Consider the following 18984-nt stretch of genomic DNA (forward strand, 5'->3'; position numbering starts at 1 on the left):
GGTAAGTTGTGAGGAGGATGTCGTGAAACTCCATTACGATTTGGACAGGTTGGGTGATTGGGCAGAAACATGGCAAATGCACTATAATGTGGATAAATGTGAGGTTATCCACTTTGGTGGCAAAAACAGGAAGGCAGATTATTATTTGAGTGGCAATAGATTGGGAGAAGGGGAAGTGCAAAGAGACCTGGGTGTTCTTGTGCACCAGTCACTGAAGGTAAGCATGCAGGTGCAGCAGGCGGTTAAGAAGGCAAATGGTATGTTGGCCTTCATAGCAAGAAGGTTTGAGTACAGGAACAAGGATGTCTTGCTACAGTTGTACAGGGCCTTGGTGAGACCACACTGTAGTGTCCGCGTATCAATAATACACGGACTGCAGGAGAACAATAATAACAGGTATTTACTGAACAGAGGGTAAGCTTAAACTGAAAGTACAGAAGCCTGCTATGGCTTTATATACAGGTGTGGTCACTGCCGGTACTACAGTATAAAGTCAGTTCTCTCTTAAAGGTACATACACAACAATTCCTCCCCTTTTAGATAAACAGTACATAACATTCATTTAACAATTAAATAATAACTAATTACAATTACAATTTTCTCTGTACTATATACATCAACTGAAATATTCATTTATAAGTACAGTCTTTGAGGAGGCTTCCTGATCCTGACTGGATAGCGCCTTTCTCGAGTATCCTGTTCTTGCGGCGGAGTCGATTCTGGCTCATTGTCATTGGTTGGTTCGTCAGCTTCCAATGCCACTGATTCTGAGGTAGACGCAATCTGTACTTCGGGTTCATTACCAGGTGCACATGCTCGTGGTATGGGTTTGGCTTGTTCCTATGACTCTAGAATCTGGTCAGCATGGCGTCTCACGATGCTCTCTCCAACGTCCACTGTGTACATTAGTGGTCCCTGCTGTGTGCGTATCGTTCCTGGCTGCCATTTTTCTGTTCGGTATTCGCGGGCCAAGACTGGTTGCCCTATCTTGAAGCTCCTGGTTGGCTTCTCATTGATGTGCTGGAATTGCTTATCCTCAACATCTCGTCTTATGTTTGGTTTGAGCAAATCCAGGCGACATCTTAGCCTTCGGTTGAAGAACATTATGGCTGGGGCTTGGTTGGTGACTGCATGTGTCGCATTCCGGTAAGCAAACAAGAAATTATCCACCTTGTGTTGTAGTGGTATGTCGTCATTATACATCGCCTTTATGGCCTTTTTAAAGGTCTGAACAAACCTCTCAGCCAATCCATTTGTGGCTGGATGATATGGGGCAGATGTGTAATGTTTCACCCCATTATTCTTCAGGAACCTCCGGAAATCCTCGGACACAAACTGTGGTCCATTGTCGGAGCTATTCTGTTCTGGCAAGCCATTCCTGGCGAAGATGGTCCGTAGGACTGCAATAGTTTTCTCCGTGGTGGTGGAGGACATTTTGATGACCTCTGGCCATTTCGAATGGGCATCCACGGCGATTAAAAACATTGAGTCCATAAATGGACCAGCAAAATCAATGTGTACCCATTGCCATGGAGATGAGGGCCACTCCCATGGGTGTAGCGGGGCCTGTGGTGGAGCGTTTTGGACCTTCTGGCATCCTGTGCATCTCTTGGTCATATCCTCGATTTCTTTATCGATTCCCGGCCACCACACAAACGCCCTGGCTAGGCTCTTCATTTTTTCCCCTCCCAGATGACCCTCATGAAGCTCATTGAGCACTCTATCTCTCAACTTGGGTGGAATTACCACTCGGGATCCACACATCAAGGTCCCCCGGCACACTGACAGCTGTTCTCTCCTTGGCGAGAATGCTGGCAACAGTGAGTTGCCATGTGCTGGCCATCCCTTCACCGTCAAATCATAGACCCGAGAGAGTGTCGGGTCATTTCGGGTTTCCTTCTCTATACTTGAGTTTGTAACAGGTAGACATTCGACTATGGTCGAATGGAATATCTCAACAGGGTCCACTGCAGGTGCTTCCTCCACCGTAGGCAATGGTAGGCGCGACAGCCCATCAGCGTTTCCATGCTGTTTCGTACCCTTGTACTCTATGTCGTACTGATGTGCCCCTAGAAAAAGTGACCATCTTTGCAGCCGTTGCGCCGTCATCACCGGAACGCCCTTCTTTGGGTTAAAAATGGAGACCAGAGGCTGATGATCAGTCAGTAGGGTGAATTTCTGCCCGTGCAGATAGTGATTGAACTTCTTCACCCCCCACACCAGGCTGAGGGCCTCCCTGTCAATCTGGGCGTAGTTACGCTCGGCTGAGGTTAACGAGCGCGACGCAAAGGCTATTGGCCTCTCTGAACCGTCAAGGAATTTGTGTGACAGCACCGCTCCAATGCCGTAGGGAGACGCATCACATGCCAACCGAATCGGTAGTGTTGGATTGTAGTGGGCCAATACTTCTTTTGAAGTGATTAGGCATTTACATTTCTGAAAGGCACGCTTACACTCATCACTCCATTTCCATGTTACTCCAGTTTGCAGCAGGGCGTTCAGTGGGTGCAGAATTGTAGATAAATTCGGCAAGAACTTATGGTAGTAGTTCACCAACCCGAGGAACGACCTCAGTTGCGACACATTTTCCGGTGCTGGAGCCTTGACTACTGCCTCAATCTTGTCTGGGGACTTATGCAACCCTTCCTCATCAATCATGTGGCCACAATACGAGATTTGTCTCCTGAAGAACTCGCATTTGGGGCGGTTGGCTCGTAGCCCATATTCTTGTAATCTCGTGAGCACCTGCTCCAGGTTGGCAAGGTGTTCACTGTCATTTTTGCCCGTAACCAGGATGTCATCCAAATAACACTGGGTCCCCGGGATCCCTTGCAGAACTTGTTCCATCCCCTCTGCCAAATAGCCGGGGCTGATGCTACCCCGAATACCAGTCGGTTGTACTGGTAAAGATCTTTGTGAGTGTTTATCGTGAGGTATTTCCTAGATGCTTCTTCCACCTCCATTTGTAGATACGCTTGGGCCAGATCAATCTTCGTAAAGCGTTTCCCTCCAGATAGTGAGGCGAAAATATCTTCTATCCATGGAAGTGGATATTGTACTGTGTGCAGGACTGGGTTCACAGTTACCTTGAAGTCCCCACAGATGCGAACCTTCTTCGGCTCCCCAGGCGTGCTGCTCAATGATTTCTTCATTACAGGAACGATGGGTGTGGCCCACTCACTCCAGTCCACCTTGGACAGCACACCCGAACGCTCCAGACTCTCCAGCTCTGCTTCAACGGCTGGGCAGATCGCGTACGGTACCGGTCTGGCCTTAAAATTTTTTGGGTTTGCGTTATCTTCGATTTTTGTCATTGCCGTTACTCCTTTTAGAGTCCCAAGTCCTTGTTGGAACACCTCTTTCGCGTCAGTTAGAATTTTTGACAGTCGTCCAGGTGTGACGTCGTCATTCTTTTTGTCAGTCACAGTTAGCGCCTGAATGGAATGCCAATCCAATTGTATTTTTCGGATCCATTCACATCCCAATAATGGTGGTCCTCCATCTGGTAGTATATATAGATACAGTTTCTGTGTTTCCTTGCCGTTGTATTTAACTGGCACCCTTATTTTTCCTCTGGGTCATAGTCTAAGGATAAGGGGTAAGCCATTTAGGACTGAAATGAGGAGGAATTTCTTCACCCAGAGAGTGGTGAACCTGTGGAATTCTCTGCCACAGAGGGCGGTGGAGGCCAATTCATTAAATATATTCAAAAAAGAGTTGGATATATTTCTTAAGGCTAAAGGGATCAAGGGATATGGGGAAAAGGCAGGGACAGGGTACTGAATTTGGATGATCAGCCATGATCTCATTGAATGGCGGAGCAGGCTCGAGGGGCCGAATGGCCTACTCCTGCTCCTATCTTCTATGTTTCTATGTTTCTATGTTGGAGGCCTCCGCACGCAGGAAGCCTCCTATCGGAAATTACGGAGCAGTATAACTTGTGTACACATAACAATACAAAATGCCATTTTTAGATGTTAACCCCTTTGTCGTACAGTGGAACATTTTAAACAGGGTAACACCTGCCTAAGTATAGTGTAGACAGGAATGTTACACATTTATATGTGAACTTTGCTGATCTGTCCTAATAAACCCTCAATATGACAACTAAAACTTGTATTTATATAGCGCCTTTAACGTAGTATAATGTCCCAAGGTGCTTCACAGGAGCAATTATCAAACAAAACTTGACACCGAGCCACATAAGGAGATATTAGGGCAGATGACCAAAAGCTTGGTCAAAGAGATAGGTTTTAAGGAGCATCTTAAAGGAGGAGAGAGAGGTAGAGAGGCGGAGAGGTTTAGGGAGGGAATTCCAGAGCTTAGGGCCCAGGCAACAGAAGGCACGGCCACCAATGGTGGAGCGATTAAAATCAGGGATGTGCGAAAGACCAGAATTGGAGGAGCGCAGAGATCTCGGAGGGTTGGAGGGTTGGAGGAGGTTACAGAGATAGGGAGGGGCGAGGCCACGGAGGGATTTGAAAACAAGGAAGAGAATTTTAAAATATGAGAACATTATTCACCCTGTGCCTAATGATGTAAACAGTTTACCCCTGAACACTGTTTTACAAATTGCTCAAAAACTTTATCAATCTTTAAAATGCGCTTTAGCACCAGACCATCACCCTTGCCCATATAGAACCACAGCTAAGGAATCATAGTAACCACATCATTCTTAAATGGTAGTTTATATATTTCATTAGAAGTTGCTCTATCAGCACCTGTCTTGTGCAAGGACTGTATGTTCTATCTCCAAGGATGCTGGACTGTAATCTGATAATGTTGCAGTAATAAAATAGAGGTGATGACAGTATAATACATTTTTCTTTAATAGTTTCTCTGCGTGTAAATCAGTTGGACAGAAGTGCTCAGCAACACCAGACTAATCAGATGTTATAAGAACATAGCATAAGAAATAGGAGCAGGAGTAGGCCAATCGGCCCCTCGAGCCTGCTCCACCATTCAATAAGATCATGGCTGATCTGATCCTAACCTCAAATCTACTATCACTCTACATCCCTCCCGAACCCATGTGATCTCCTGGGAGAGGCGAAAAACCAGATAAAAAACCCAATGGCCAATTTGGGAGAAAAAAATCTGGGAAATTCCTCTCCGACCCATCTAGGCGATCGAAACTCATCCAGGAGATCACTCTGTCCCTATATTTTCTACAGTACTTACCTTCTGTAAAAGGTGATCTCCACCCCAGCCAGGAACAGGAATAGAACCATCTCCTGAAATCTAACACATAATTAGAACACAAGAAATAGGAGCAGAACCAGGCTACACGGCCCCTAAAAGGCCAGCTGCAGACTACAAGCGACTTGCTGCGCGAATGGGGCTCGTCTAAACAATCACCGAGTGATAGCAAAACCTTACCACCAGCAGGGCCTTTGTCTGGAGTCATTTCAACTTGAAAGTTGGACATTTTATTGAAAATTGTGCTTCCTGTCAGTGGTAACGGTAAGTGGGGACACTTGGCACAGGGTTTGGATCAGAAAAAATATGCGCCTTCCATATGAGCTCGTGTAACACTCCACCACCTGTTATTTTAGCAGAGGCATTAAGCCAGTTAAAATAAACTGCCTGTCACTAATATGATGATAAGTTCATTGTGACCCCACCCACACCGTCAAGGGTAAGATCGTAACAACCCTTGACCGCACTGGTTAAAGTGCCCTCTTTGATTTTCTTTCAGGCTGTTTAACAAGGATTCCTTTGCAGTAATTGCCAGTATTGATTCCTGAGCCTGACATGTACCCGGGTTTGTCAGCCTTCCAGGGTTGCCCTGGAGTCTCCAGGGTTGGATGAGGAATCTACTGCACACGGCTGTGAATAGCCCGAGAGAACAGTCACAGGCTCGGATTTTCCGGGGCCTACGGCCACGCACGCACAGTGTACGCGGCCGTAAGTGCCCCGCAAGTTCCGGCTTTCTGCATCCGATGCGCGTGCGCGGAAAACCCGGAACTTGCGATCTGTCGAGTTTCAGCTCGACAGATCGTATGAATCCCCGGGAAATGGACATTCGCTGGCGGAGAGTTGGACCATTTGCCCAACTACTGCCCAGTGAATGTCAACGAAACTCGTACGGGTGAAAATAAATATTAAAATTAAAATGCTTTAATCATTTTAACATTCAAAAAACTTTAAATTTAATTTAGGTTACTTTTGGCCCCTTTAAAAATGTTAAAATTTATTTTTCAAAACATTCAATTTTTGTTTTAAATGTTTAATGAAATTGTATTTTAATTCATTTTAAACATGTGATGATTTCTTTTTATTTAGGTTGTGTGAAAGTGTGTTTTTTTATGTGATTCCTATTATGTTTATGGGGATTCTGTACGTAAGTGGATATGGCGATAAGGCTTCTTTCCATGTTTGAAGGAACATGGATCCTATGTTTCTCTCTCCACAGAGGCTGTCTGACCTGCTGAGTGTTTCCAGCATTTTTCTGTTTTTATTTCAGATTTACTGCAGTATTTTGCTCCCTGTCTTTTTTAAAAAACGGGTTTAAGGTCCTTCCTCCAAGACACCCTCTCATCAGGTTTCCCCTCCGCTCTCTTTGTGCTGATTCTACTAAAATGCTTGGCCGTCTTTCATTTTTCCAGTTCTGATGAAGAGTTGAATGCCTGAAACATTAGCTTGTCTGTCCTCCCCACAGATGCTGACTGACCTGATCTGTTCTGGTTCCAGGTATTAATCACTATGTTGTAGTGGTAAGCCTTGTGGAAGCTCAATTACAGACAGGCACCGACAGAGGCCTGGTGAGGAGCATTTCACCAGGCACCACATTTAAAATTCTCAACCTCATGTTGAAATCAGCTCCACGGCCTCACCCTTTCCTACCTCAGTGCTACAACATCCCCTCCCCCCCCCCACCCCCGCAATTCTCCGTTCCTCTGAAACTGGCTTCTCGTCCACCCACCTTCCCTTTGTCCCAACATTGGCGGCTATGCCTTCATAAGAACATAAGAAATAGGAGCAGGAGTCGGCCATTCGGCCCCTCGAGCCTGCTCCGCCATTCAATAAGATCATGGCTGATCTGATCTTGGCCTCAACTCCACTTCCCTGCCCGCTCCCCATAACCCTTGACCCCCTGTAGTTCAAATATCTGTCAATCTCCGCCTTGAATATATTCACTGACTCCGCCTCCACAGCTCTCTGGGGCAGAGAATTCCAAAGATTCACGACCCTCTGAGAGAAGAAATTCCTCCTCATCTCCGTCTTAAATGGGTGCCCCCTTATTCTGAAACTATGCCCCCTAGTTCTAGATTCCCCCACGAGGGGAAACATCCTCTCAGCATCTACCCTGTCGAGCCCCCTCAGAATCTTATATGTTTCAATAAGATCCCCTCTCATTCTTCTAAACTCTAAGTAGACTCAACCTGCTCAACCTTTCCTCATAAGACAACCCCCTCATCTCTGGAATCAACCTCGTGAACCTTCTCTGAACTGCCTCCAATGCAAGTATATCCTTCCTTAAATAAGGAGACCAAAACTGCACTCAGCCGCCTAGGCCCCAGGCTCTGCAATTCTCTCCCCTAACATCTCCATCTCCCTCTGCTCCTTTAAGGCCCTCCTTAAAACCCACCTTTTTGTCTAAGTCTTTGGTCACCCGCCCTAATATCTCCTTCTTTGGCTCAGCATCCATTTTCCACACATCTCTACAAAGCACCTTGGAACGTTAAAGGCGCTGTATAAAAGCAGGTCTTTGTTGTTAAAGTATATGTAACATATCAATTCAATTTTATTCATAATCATAATCATAATCATAATCAACTTTATTGTCATTGTTAGTGCACAAGTGCAGTACAACGAAATGTAGGCTTGCGGCTCCCGAGAGTGTACATTTAGATTAAGACATATGTAACCAGTACTAGTACAAGTACAATGGAATGCTTGTTCCCCGTAGGGACACGTCAGCTATACATACAGCGCCGTGTTCAGAGTCAATACAATGGCTTCCCGTGGCAGTGGGAGCACGATGTCCCTCAGCCGCTCCGTCCTCCTCGTCACCGCGGCCCTGTTGCCGGCTCCACGTGTGGTGGCCTGCTTCTCCCGCTCACGATCCGACCTCTGGCCGCCATGCCCGGCTCCCCTCCTCCCAGTCAGACTGCGAGCTTCCCGAGGGCGAGCTGAAAGGTGTAGCGCTGGAAAGGAAAGTGAAAACAAAGTTTGGCTGAGCTGCTGGAAGGTGTCTGTGTCTGTGGAACGGGAGCCCAGCTACAGAGGGGAGGGGAAAATTGGCAAGAAACATTTAAGAACATTTTCCCGTGTCCTTTCTGCCTTTTGAAATTTGAGCCATGTTAAAACAAATGAGGTTGCACATGGAAAGAAAGCAACACCAGAGACGTGAGCATAGAAATCCAGGCTGACGCTCCAGTGCAGTACTGAGGGAGCGCCGCACTGTCGGAGGGTCATTACTGAGGGAGTGCTGCACTGTCGGAGGGGCAGCACTGATGGTGTGCTGCACTGTCGGAGGGGCAATGCTGAGGGAGCGCCGCACTGTCAGAGGGGCAGTACTGAGGGAATGCTGCACTGTCAGAGGGGCAGTACTGAGGGAGCGCTGCACTATCAGAGGGGCAGTACTGAGGGTCTGCTACACTGTCGGAGGGGCAGTACTGAGGGAGTGCTGCACTGTCGGAGGGGCAGTACTGAGGGAGTGCTACACTGTCGGAGGGTCAGTACTGAGGGAGTGCTAAACTGTCGGAAGGTCAGTACTGAGGGTGTGCTACACTGTCGGAGGGGCAGTACTGAGGGAGCGCTGCACTGTCGGAGGGGCAGTACTGAGGGAGCGCCGTACTGTCAGAGGGGCTGTACTGAGGGAGCGCCGCACTGGCGGAGGGTCAGTACTGAGGGAGCGCCGCACTGTCGGAGCGGCAGTGCTGAGGGAGTGCCGCACTGTCAGAGGGGCAGTACTGAGGGAATGCTGCACTGTCAGAGGGGTAGTACTGAGGGAGTACTACACTGTCGGAGGGGCAGTACTGAGGGAGTACTACACTGTCGGAGAGGCAGTACTGAGGGAGTGCTACACTGTCGAAGGGTCAGCACTGAGGGAGTGCCGCACTGTCCGAGGGGCAGTACTGAGGGAGTGCTACACTGTCGAAGGGTCAGTACTGAGTGAGTGCTGCACTGTCGGAGGGGCAGTACTGAGGGAGCGCCGCACTGTCATCGGGGCGGTACTGTGTAGGATTCGCAAAATTTCCACATTCTCCCAAGGTCATTAATAAAAGGGACCCTATGGACAATTTAAAAAGGGTACCCAAAGATGGTGTCCGCACCTCATGACCAAAAGCCTGTAAGATTTTAAAAGCCTGAACTCTGCAGCACAGAACAAGCAGCTTTGGGAAATTGAAACTTAAAATGCATTTCTGTGAAAAGGACTTTTGTGTTTGGAGGGCCAGACAGCTAAGCAAACAATTGAATATGCATTTTCGTCAAATTGGAACAGATCAACCCAGTTAGGCTTAAGCATGAGGCCATTAGTTTGTCCGCATAAATAATCGGAAACAGCTTAAGGAAGCCATCGAGGCTGGACAGGCCGATTAGAATGCATTACTGACAATACAGCCCGGACATCAGGCCATCAGGTGCGATAAACGGCCATCTAAAGCTAGTTAGTTTAGATTGCTACAATCATTTAAAACAGCCCATCAAAACTGAAACAATGGACTAATCTGATTTGGCGCGCAGATAAGGGGCCATCGAAAAGAGTATAACTGTAGGCCCTTAGTAGCAACCGATCTCTGGTCGCTCTGCTGGCTCTCTCCTCCTGACCCTGACCTCTCGTCTGGTCTTGGGCTACCGCCGCTCGCACTCGCGCCCTGGCCTCGTGGCGGGTTCTCTTCTCGCTCCCCGCATTAAGTTGCAACCAAGGACATCCATACCAATAGCAGGGGAGGGGAACGAGACCTGAGTCCAAAGTCACCCAGGACACCCGGGCCACGGGAGAGGGCAGAGGAACCGAGGCGAGACGAACCGAGATGAAGAGTAAGGTAGACCCGACAAGAGCAGAGAAGGGCAGCAGAAGACGTATTAATTAAAAAACCCAAGCGCCGAGTTATAAGCTGATGCTTGGGAAGAAAGTATCTGAGGACAGTGAGACTAAATTGGTTGAGCGAACCCCGCAATTAAGCTGGCAAGCCCCTTGTTGAACACTGTAACGCAGGTGTCCACGCCACAACGAATATACTGGCGTTTGACGCTTGGGTAGTAAAATCTAAACAGTGAAGACTGTTAATCGTCTCATTGACGCAACGTTACCGCCGACGACCGCCCGAGGGAGAAGAAGAAGCGAACCCATCGTGACGAGACGACGACAGCAGCTGAGGAGAAGAAAGGTGTGTCGCAGCAGCAGCTCCAGCACCGTGCCCTGAGACCAGATGGCGACAGAGTACCCCAAAGGACAGCCGCCCAGACCTCAAAATCGCGATTGCTAAAACAACAAGTTTTGCTTTGGATTGGTGAGCATGAATTCCTGGCCCCTCATAGCTTAATCTAGTTAGGTATAGGGGTGGGATAAAGAAAAGGGGATTGTTAAAGTAATTGTTTTTCCCTCGATGTGCCGTGTGTTCCCCATTCCCTGTATATAAGTATAGTTGTAGTGCTATATGCCTGTAATTGTGTTCTCTTCCAGTAATTTTTCTCATAAGACTGTGTTTTCGTTCCTGTTTTAATAAAATCTTGGTTTTCTTACACCAAACCACCTGTCTACTCGAGTCTTTCTGTATCGCCGCCTGTACCTAAGTCCGGTGTCCAGAACCCAGGGGCGTGGGAGCGATTCGAACCGCTCACCAACAGTCAGGGGCATAACGCACCACCCACCACCCCCTACAACTGAGGTACCGCCGCACTGTCGGAGGGTCAGTACTGAGGGAGCGCCGCACTCTCGGAGGGACAGTACTGAGGGAGCGCTGCACTGTCGGAGGGGCAGTACTGAGGGAGCGCCGTGCTGTCAGAGGGGCTGTACTGAGGGAGCGCTGCACTGTCGGAGGGTGAGTACTGAGGGAGTGCTACACTGTCGCATGGTCAGTACTGAGGGAGTGCCGCACTGTCAGAGGGGCAGTACTGAGGGAGTGCTACACTGTCGGAGGGGCAGTACTCAGGGATTGCTACACTGTCGAAGGGTCAATACTGAGGGAGTGCCGCACTGTCAGAGGGACAGTACTGAGGGAGCGCCGCACTGTCGGAAGTGTAGTACTGAGGGAGTGCTGCACTGTCAGATGGTCAGCACTGAGGGAGCACTGCACTGTCGGAGGGGCAGTACTGATGGAGAGCCGCACTGTTGGAGGGGCAGAGCTGAGGGAGCGTCGCACTATCGGAGGGGCAGTACTGAGGGAGTGCTGCACTGTTGGAGGGGCAGTACTGAGGGACTGCTGCACTGTCAGATGGTCAGTACTGAGGGAGCGCTGCACTGTCGGAGGGTCAGTACTGAGAGAGTGCTGCACTGTCGGAGGGGCAGTACTGAGGGACTGCTGCACTGTCAGATGGTCAGTACTGAGGGAGTGCTACACTGTCAGAGGGGCAGTACTGAGGGAGTGCCGCACTGTCAGAGGGGCAGTGCTGAGGGAGCGCCGCACTGTCGAAGGGTCAGTACAGAGGGAGCGCAGCACTGTCGGAGGGGCAGTACTGAGGGAGTGCTGCACTGTCGGAGGGTCAGTACCGAGGGAGTGCTGCACTGTCGGAGGGGCAGTACTGAGGGAGTGCTGCACTGTCAGAGAGGCAGTACTGAGGGAATGCCGCGCTGTTGGAGGGTCAGTACTGAGGGAGTGCCGCACTGTCGGAGGGTCAGTACTGAAGGAGTGCTGCACTCTCGGAGGGGCAGTACTGAGGGAGTGCCGCACTGTCAGAGAGGCAGTACTGAGGGAATGCCGCGCTGTTGGAGGGTCAGTACTGAGGGAGTGCCGCACTGTCGGAGGGGCAGTACTGAGGGAGTGCCGCACTGTCGGAGGGTCAGTACTGAAGGAGTGCTGCATTCTCGGAGGGGCAGTACTGAGGGAGCTCTACACTGTCAAAGGTTCCATCTTTCGGATGAGACGTTAAACCGAGGCCGCGTCTGCTCTCTCGGGTGGATGTAAAAGATCCCATGGCACTATTTTGAAGAGGAGCAGGGGGAGTTCTCCCCGGTGTCCTGGCTAATATTTATCCCTCAACCAACATCACTAAAACAGATGATCTGGGCATTATCACATTGCTGTTTGTGGGAGCTTGCTGTGCGCAAATTGGCTGCCGCGTTTCCTACATTACAACAGTGACTACACTTCAAAAGTACTTCATTGGCTGTAAAGCGCTTTGGGACATCCTGAGGTCATGAAAGTTGCTATAGAAATGCAAGTCTCTCTTTCGTCACTGACCTGAACCATTAACTCTGTTTCTCTCTTCACAGTCGCTGCCTGACCTGCTGAGTTTCTCCAGCATTTTCTGTTTTTACTTCAGATGTGTAAATGGACCTGCCATGACGATACTGAGAGCTCTGTTGTGTACAGGCTAATCATGAGGTAATTTGCATATATGGCAGAAAAAGGTTTGTGGGCTTCAACTGCCAAAAATTGATGGGAAACACACTGAGCTTCAGGTTACATTAATGGGCTGGAAACAATCACAATTAGTTTTTAGAATAAATGCCCAAATCCTGATAACATTACAGCTTCTGTGTTTACCTAACCCTCTCCTGCTTTGAAGGTGGGCTGTCCCGGACTCCGGAATCACTTGCTGCCTCCAACAGAGCCCTCTGTGGGACATTAACATCGAGCATACTCTGTCCGGGCAAAGTCTGGTTAGGTTAACTAGGCCTCACCCCCCAGAGTAAGGTGACCGACTGTTAAGCTGAGGTTTGCCAACTAGCGGGCTGAGAGCTGATTAAAAAAAATTGAAAGAATGAATGAAAGAGAGATGGAAAGAAGGGAAAAAGAGAGCGAGAAAAAGAGAGCGAGAGAAAGAGAAAAAGAGAGAAAGAGAGAGAGAGAGAGAAAAGGAGAAAGAGAGAGAGAAAAAGAAAGCGAGAGAAAGAAAGAGAGCGAGAATGAAACAGAGAAAAAGAGAGAGAAAGAGAGAGAGAAAAAGAAAGAGAGAAAGAAAGAAAGACTTGCATTTCTATAGCACCTTGCACGACCTCAGGATGTCTGAAAATAGTGCCTTGCTCTCTCCCCAAAGCCTTGTGTCTTGCTCTGCTTTAAATACAACCTTCCAGATGGCAGTCACCTGTGCAACAGCTGTGGGACTATTCTAGATATGGGGTGGAAGGGAAGGTATGAATTCTGTATACAGTGAGGGACGAGGTGCGGTAGCGCTGGAGACGCCGGGCACTAATGCAGCTGCATCAGGGTTAGTCTCAGATGCAGGTAGTGAGGCTGCAGCTGGAGAGTTGACTAGGCAGCCATCGGCCAGTGGTTAATCCCGCAACGAGTATGAGGGCACGTGGAGAACCAGTACGCAGAAGGTCACAACGCAAGGGGCAAACGTGGGAGTGAAACACGACAAGCAGCTTAATTAAATTAAAGGCTAGAAATGACTGTTGCAATGTTACTGGCCAAACATTTCATGCGTATGTACAACATTCTTCCATCTGATATTTTAACAGTGGTGTTAACCTGTCTATTTTAAATATCTCCTGAAGGTGTTCACTTCTTGCTGGGGGTCCAGTTCTATGGGCATCAGTTGCCCTCCAATGCCTCACCCAAGTGGTCATTCCTCATGTGGGGGCCTAAGCAGTGACTGTCTATCCTGGGGGAGCCCAGCTGAACCCTCACCCAACGTCCATATGGGTAAATAGATAGGAATGAGAATTCATTCACCTCAGTGAGCGTGCTCCACCATTTTGCTCACCATTGAAGCTCTTTATCGTTTAGATTCTAATTCCCTCACCCCCTTCTCTCTAGGCCTTCATACCTACTTTAAACAGTCCAAAATTAAAGAAAAAAGACTTGCATTTCTATAGCGCCTTTCACGACCTCAGGACGTCCCAAAGCGCTTTACAGCCAATTAGGTACCATTGAAGTGTAGTCACTGTTCTAATGTAGGAAACCCGGCAGCCAATTGTGTACAGCAAGCTCCCACAAACAGCAATAATGACCAGATAATCTGTTTTTTAGTGATGTTGATTGAGGGATAAATATTGGTCCAGGACACCAGGGTTAACTCTCCTGCTCTTTTTCAAAATAGTGCCACGGGATCTTTTACATCCACCTGAGAGAGCAGACGGGGCCTCAGTTTAATGTCTCATCCGAAAGACGGCACCTCCAACAGTGCAGCGCTCCCTCAGTACTGCAGTGGAGTGTCAGCCTAGATTTTGTGCTCCAGTCTCTGGAGTGGGACTATGAACCCACAACCTTCTGACTCAGTAGGCAAGTGTGCTGCCCACTGCGCCACGGCTGAATGCAAAGTAACCATTCAGAAGAAGTCCATTAGTTGGACTCCTGACGAGGGCACGGAGGTCCAAGGCCCCGTCTGGAAATGACGCGCCTGTTTCGTTGACAGGGCGGCTTTTTGCTGGCCATAGATGGATTTGTACGGGGAGAGAAGGAACACGGACTTCTCCAAGCAGTTTAGAAAGCCTCTTAGCCGTCTGATCAAGGAGCGGCATCGGCCGAGCCCATGGCTCAGCTCTTCTGGGTCAGAAGGATAGTGTGGATGGGGGAGGGGCTAAATTAGTGTGGGGAAAGCAGAGCGGAAAAAAAACCCAGCATCTCATTCCTCATCAATCATTAATAATTACAGCACTGTGATTTAAACACAATAAAGGGTGCATTCAAAACTCGGCCTATTTCATTCCCGATTAGGATCTCGGGATACTACATGGAAGCCAAGCATGAACATTTGGCCATTCTCGCTGATAAAGGTCCTCCATTACACTATCTTTTTTTGTTGCCATTTTGCAAGTCATAGAATCTGGCCCATAGCATAAATTCAAATGAACTTGCTGCGGATGATATGGTGCTGGACAATAGGCCCATTGAGAAAGGGGAAACAGCCAGGCAGGGTTTTGAAAGTAGTGAGAAGAATGGAGGTTCTGTACAGAACTGTATAATTTATTTCCATAGCGTTACAATGTACAATAGCATAATGAGAAGAAATGTGTCTGACGCACTCCAAAGGAAACTCCTTTTAGTTTCCACAATTCGATCAGATTGTCTCCATTGTGTGAACTAACGTGGGACTGGTATAAAAACTCCCGTACACAATTGCAAACGATCATGAAGTCAGATTGCTCTGCAATTTATCTTTCTTCTTCTTTGGCGATAGTTTATTTTCCATTCCACTCCCACCCCACACTTTACACCACCCCCAATGCCCCCCCTCCTCTCCTGAAGGGGCACAGTGCCAGGGGTGCCGGTACCCACCTAAAGAGCCACTTCGCATGTGTGTGGGCCGAGGCAGTGAGCGCCGGCCCAGCTACTCCACTCTGGGGGGGGGGATTTTGGATGCGTGCGATCCTGTCCGCAAGCCGCACAAGTCCACTCCCCGGGCTGGAGTCAGGAGGTCACCGGACAGTCATCGCGAGAGGGAGCCCCTGTTGAGCCCTTTACTCCTTCCCAGCCCAACGGGCAGTCAGGCAGGGTGTAGCAGCCTGCCGCTGCTCCCGCTGAAACCAGCTATCTCAGACTAGGGCGCTGGTGTTAACGGAAATGGGCAGTAGCGGGTCGGTTGCCCGTTTCATACCCCGTCGATGGGAAACTGGGCAGGGTGTAAAACGGGCGTCTCTTCTGCTGCTATCTGGCGAGAACAGTTCAACATCAACCCCGAGAAATCAAACCTAGGACCTTATGGTCTGTACAGCCCAGGACAGCAGTCCTGAATCCACTTAGCCATGCGGGAATGCTTCTCTTCCACTTTGAATTATCATTAGCTGCCATCTCCCTATTTACCTACGACCACATTCGCTAGTCTCCAAGCTTTTGCATTTTTTTTTGCTCACTGCACGGTCTCTCGCTATCTGTCCATATTATCCCATTTAACTCTCAAAGTTTCCTATGATGTTAAGCAAACTGTCAGGCCATGTGCTGCCGCTGGCAAATACAGGTAGCCGCTAATTTTTCTGGCTGCGAGTGGGCCGAGCTCCCGGCCATCTTGCACGAGCCACCGAAGCAGTTTTCCCATTGCTGGTTAGCGTGAACACACCCCCAACATCAGGGACGGTCCCTCACCAGAAACCTAAAGTTGCGATCGCAAGTTAGAAGCAATTGCCCACATGTAGTTGGGACAGAAGAGATAGAGAGAGCTGGGTGCGAACACATACTGCAGAACAGCTGGAAGTAGAAGTGGATTTGTAGCAATAATGAGGTGTAACTTTCTCCGTCTTTCTCTTTCTTGGCTCGGTGATGAGCACTCGTGTCTGAGTCAGAAGGTTGTGGGCTTCAAGTCCCACTCCAGAGACTTGAGCCCATAACCTAAGCTGACACTCCAGTGCAGTACTGAGGGAGCACTGCACTGTCAGAGGGGCAGTACTGAGGGAGCACCACACTGTCGGAGGGGCAGTACTAAGGGAGTGCCGCACTGTCGGAGGGGCAGTACTGAGGTAGCGCCGCACTGTCGGAGGGGCAGTACTGAGGGAGCACTGCACTGTCAGAGGGGCAGTACTGAGGGAGCGCCGCACTGTCGAGGGGCAGTACTGAGGGAGTGCCGCACTGTCGGAGGGGCAGTACTGAGGGAGTGCCGCACTGTCGGAGGGGCAGTACTGAGGGAGTGCCGCACTGTCAGAGGGGCAGTACTGAGGGAGCGCCGCACTGTCGGAGGGGCAGTACTGAGGGAGCGCCGCACTGTCGAGGGGCAGTACTGAGGGAGCGCCGCACTGTCGGAGGGTCAGGACTGAGGGAGTGCTGCACTGTCGGAGGGGCAGTATTGAGGGAGCGCTGCACTGTCGGAGGGGCAGTACTGAGGGAGCGCCACACTGTCAGACGGGCAGTACTGAGGGAGCACTGCACTGTCGGAGGAACAGTACTGAGGGAGCACAGCACTGTCGGAGGGGCAGTACAAAGGGAGTGCCGCACTGTCAGAGGGTCAGTACTGAGGGAGTGCTGTACTGTCAGAGAGGCAGTACTGAGGGAGTGCCGCACTGTCGGAGGGGCAGTACTGAGGGAACAGCGCACTGTCGGAGGGTCAGTACTGAGGGAGTGCTGCACTGTCAGAGGGGCAGTACTGAGGGAGTGCTACACTGTCGGAGGGGCAGTACTGAGGGAGTGCTGCACTGTCAGAGGGGCAGTACTGAGGGAGCGCCGCACTGTCGGAGGGGCAGTACTGAGGGAGCGCCGCACTGTCGAGGGGCAGTACTGAGGGAGCGCCGCACTGTCGGAGGGTCAAGACTGAGGGAGTGCTACACTGTCGGAGGGGCAGTATTGAGGGAGTGCCGCACTGTCGGAGGGGCAGTACTGAGGGAGCGCCACACTGTCGGAGGGGCAGTACTAAGGGAGTGCCGCACTGTCGGAGGGGCAGTACTGAGGTAGCGCCGCACTGTCGAGGGGCAGTACTGAGGGAGCGCCGCGCTGTCGGAGGGTCAGGACTGAGGGAGTGCTGCACTGTCGGAGGGGCAGTACTAAGGGAGTGCTGCACTGTCGGAGGGGCAGTACTGAGGGAGTGCTGCACTGTCGGAGGGTCAGTACTGAGGTAGCGCTGCACTGTCGGAGGGGCAGTACTGAGGGAGTGCTGCACTGTCGGAGCGGCAGTACTGAGGGAGTGCTACACTGTCGGAGGGGCAGTACTGAGGGAGTGCTGCACTGTCGGAGGGTCAGTACTGAGGTAGACTTGCACTGTCGGAGGGGCAGTACTGAGGTAGTGCTGCACTGTCGGAGGGGCAGTACTGAGGGAGCGCTGCACTGGCGGAGGGGCAGTACTGAGGCAGTGTTGCACTGTCGGAGGGGCAGTACTGAGGTAGCGCTGCATTGTCGGTGGGGCAGTACTGAAGGAGCGCTGCACTGTTGGAGGGGCAGTACTGAGGGATTGCTGCACTGTCGGAGAGGCAGTACTGAGGTAGCGCTGCACTGTCGGAGGGGCAGCACTGAGGGAGTGCTACACTGTTGGAGGTGCTGCCTTTCAGATGAGACGTTGAACGGAGGACCCCGTCTGCCCTCTCAGGTAAACACAAAAGATTCCATGGCATTATTCAAAGGCATGCAAGGAGTCCCGCCCAATAGTTGTCCTTTAACCAACATCACTAAAACAGATTATCTGGTCATTATCTCATTGCTGTTTGTGGGAGCTTGCTGTGCGCAAAGTGCCTGCCGCATTGCCTTACACAGCAACAGTGACTACACTTCAAAAGTACTTCTTTGGCTGCCAAGTGCTTTGGGAGGCCCTGAGGTCCTGAAAGGTGCCATAGAAAGGCAAGTCCTTTGTTTGTCTCTCGTCATCTCTCTAATCTGTCCCTCTCTGTGCAGCCGGGGTTTTCAGTTTTGTCAGAATTCCGGCATAAAGTTGGCTTTACCCTTGCCCATTACCGATCCTGCCGAATTTCCAGCGTCGGCCTCATTTGAATAATTCTGGCGTCTGCGGGGTTTTTGAAGTTTTAAGTTTCACAGGGCTGCAGAGTTTATTAAACCACAACGAATTGAAAGAAAGACTTGTATTCATTCAGCACCTTTCACAATGTCCCAACGCACTTTACAGCCAATGAAGTACTTTTTTGATGTGTAGTCACTGTTATATTGTGGGAAACGCAGCAGCCAATTTGCGCACAGCAAGCTCCCACAAACAGCAATGTGATAATGACCAGATCATCTGTTTCAGTGATGTTGATTGAGGGATAAATATTGGCCAGGACACCGGGGAGAACTCCCCTGCTCTTCTGCGAAATAGTGCCGTGGGATCTTTTCCATCCACCTGAGAGAGCAGACGGAGTCTCGGTTTAACGTCTCATCTGAAAGACGGCACCTCTGACAGTGCAGCACTCCCTCAGTACTGCACTGGGAGCCTAGATTGTGTGCTCCAGTCTCCAGTGGGGGACGAGGAACCCACAACCTTCGGACTCAGAGACTGAGCCACAGCCAACACCAT

The 18984-nt window shown here is 50.0% G+C and overlaps 1 long non-coding RNA gene across 1 annotated transcript; it reads right to left on the bottom strand.

Annotated features, from left to right (window-relative positions):
- Positions 1-7763: 7763 nt before the first annotated feature.
- Positions 7764-12461, bottom strand: LOC147096990 (uncharacterized). The gene is made up of 2 exons (XR_015074453.1): positions 12354-12461; positions 7764-8150 (listed from the first exon to the last, which is right to left on the bottom strand). It is a non-coding gene; the product is annotated as an uncharacterized LOC147096990 (long non-coding RNA).
- Between the last annotated feature and the right edge of the window lie 6523 nt (positions 12462-18984).

Source organism: Somniosus microcephalus, chromosome 33 (assembly GCF_052327205.1).
Source record: "Somniosus microcephalus isolate GS21.2 chromosome 33, FLI_Smic_1.0, whole genome shotgun sequence".
NCBI lineage: Eukaryota > Metazoa > Chordata > Chondrichthyes > Squaliformes > Somniosidae > Somniosus > Somniosus microcephalus.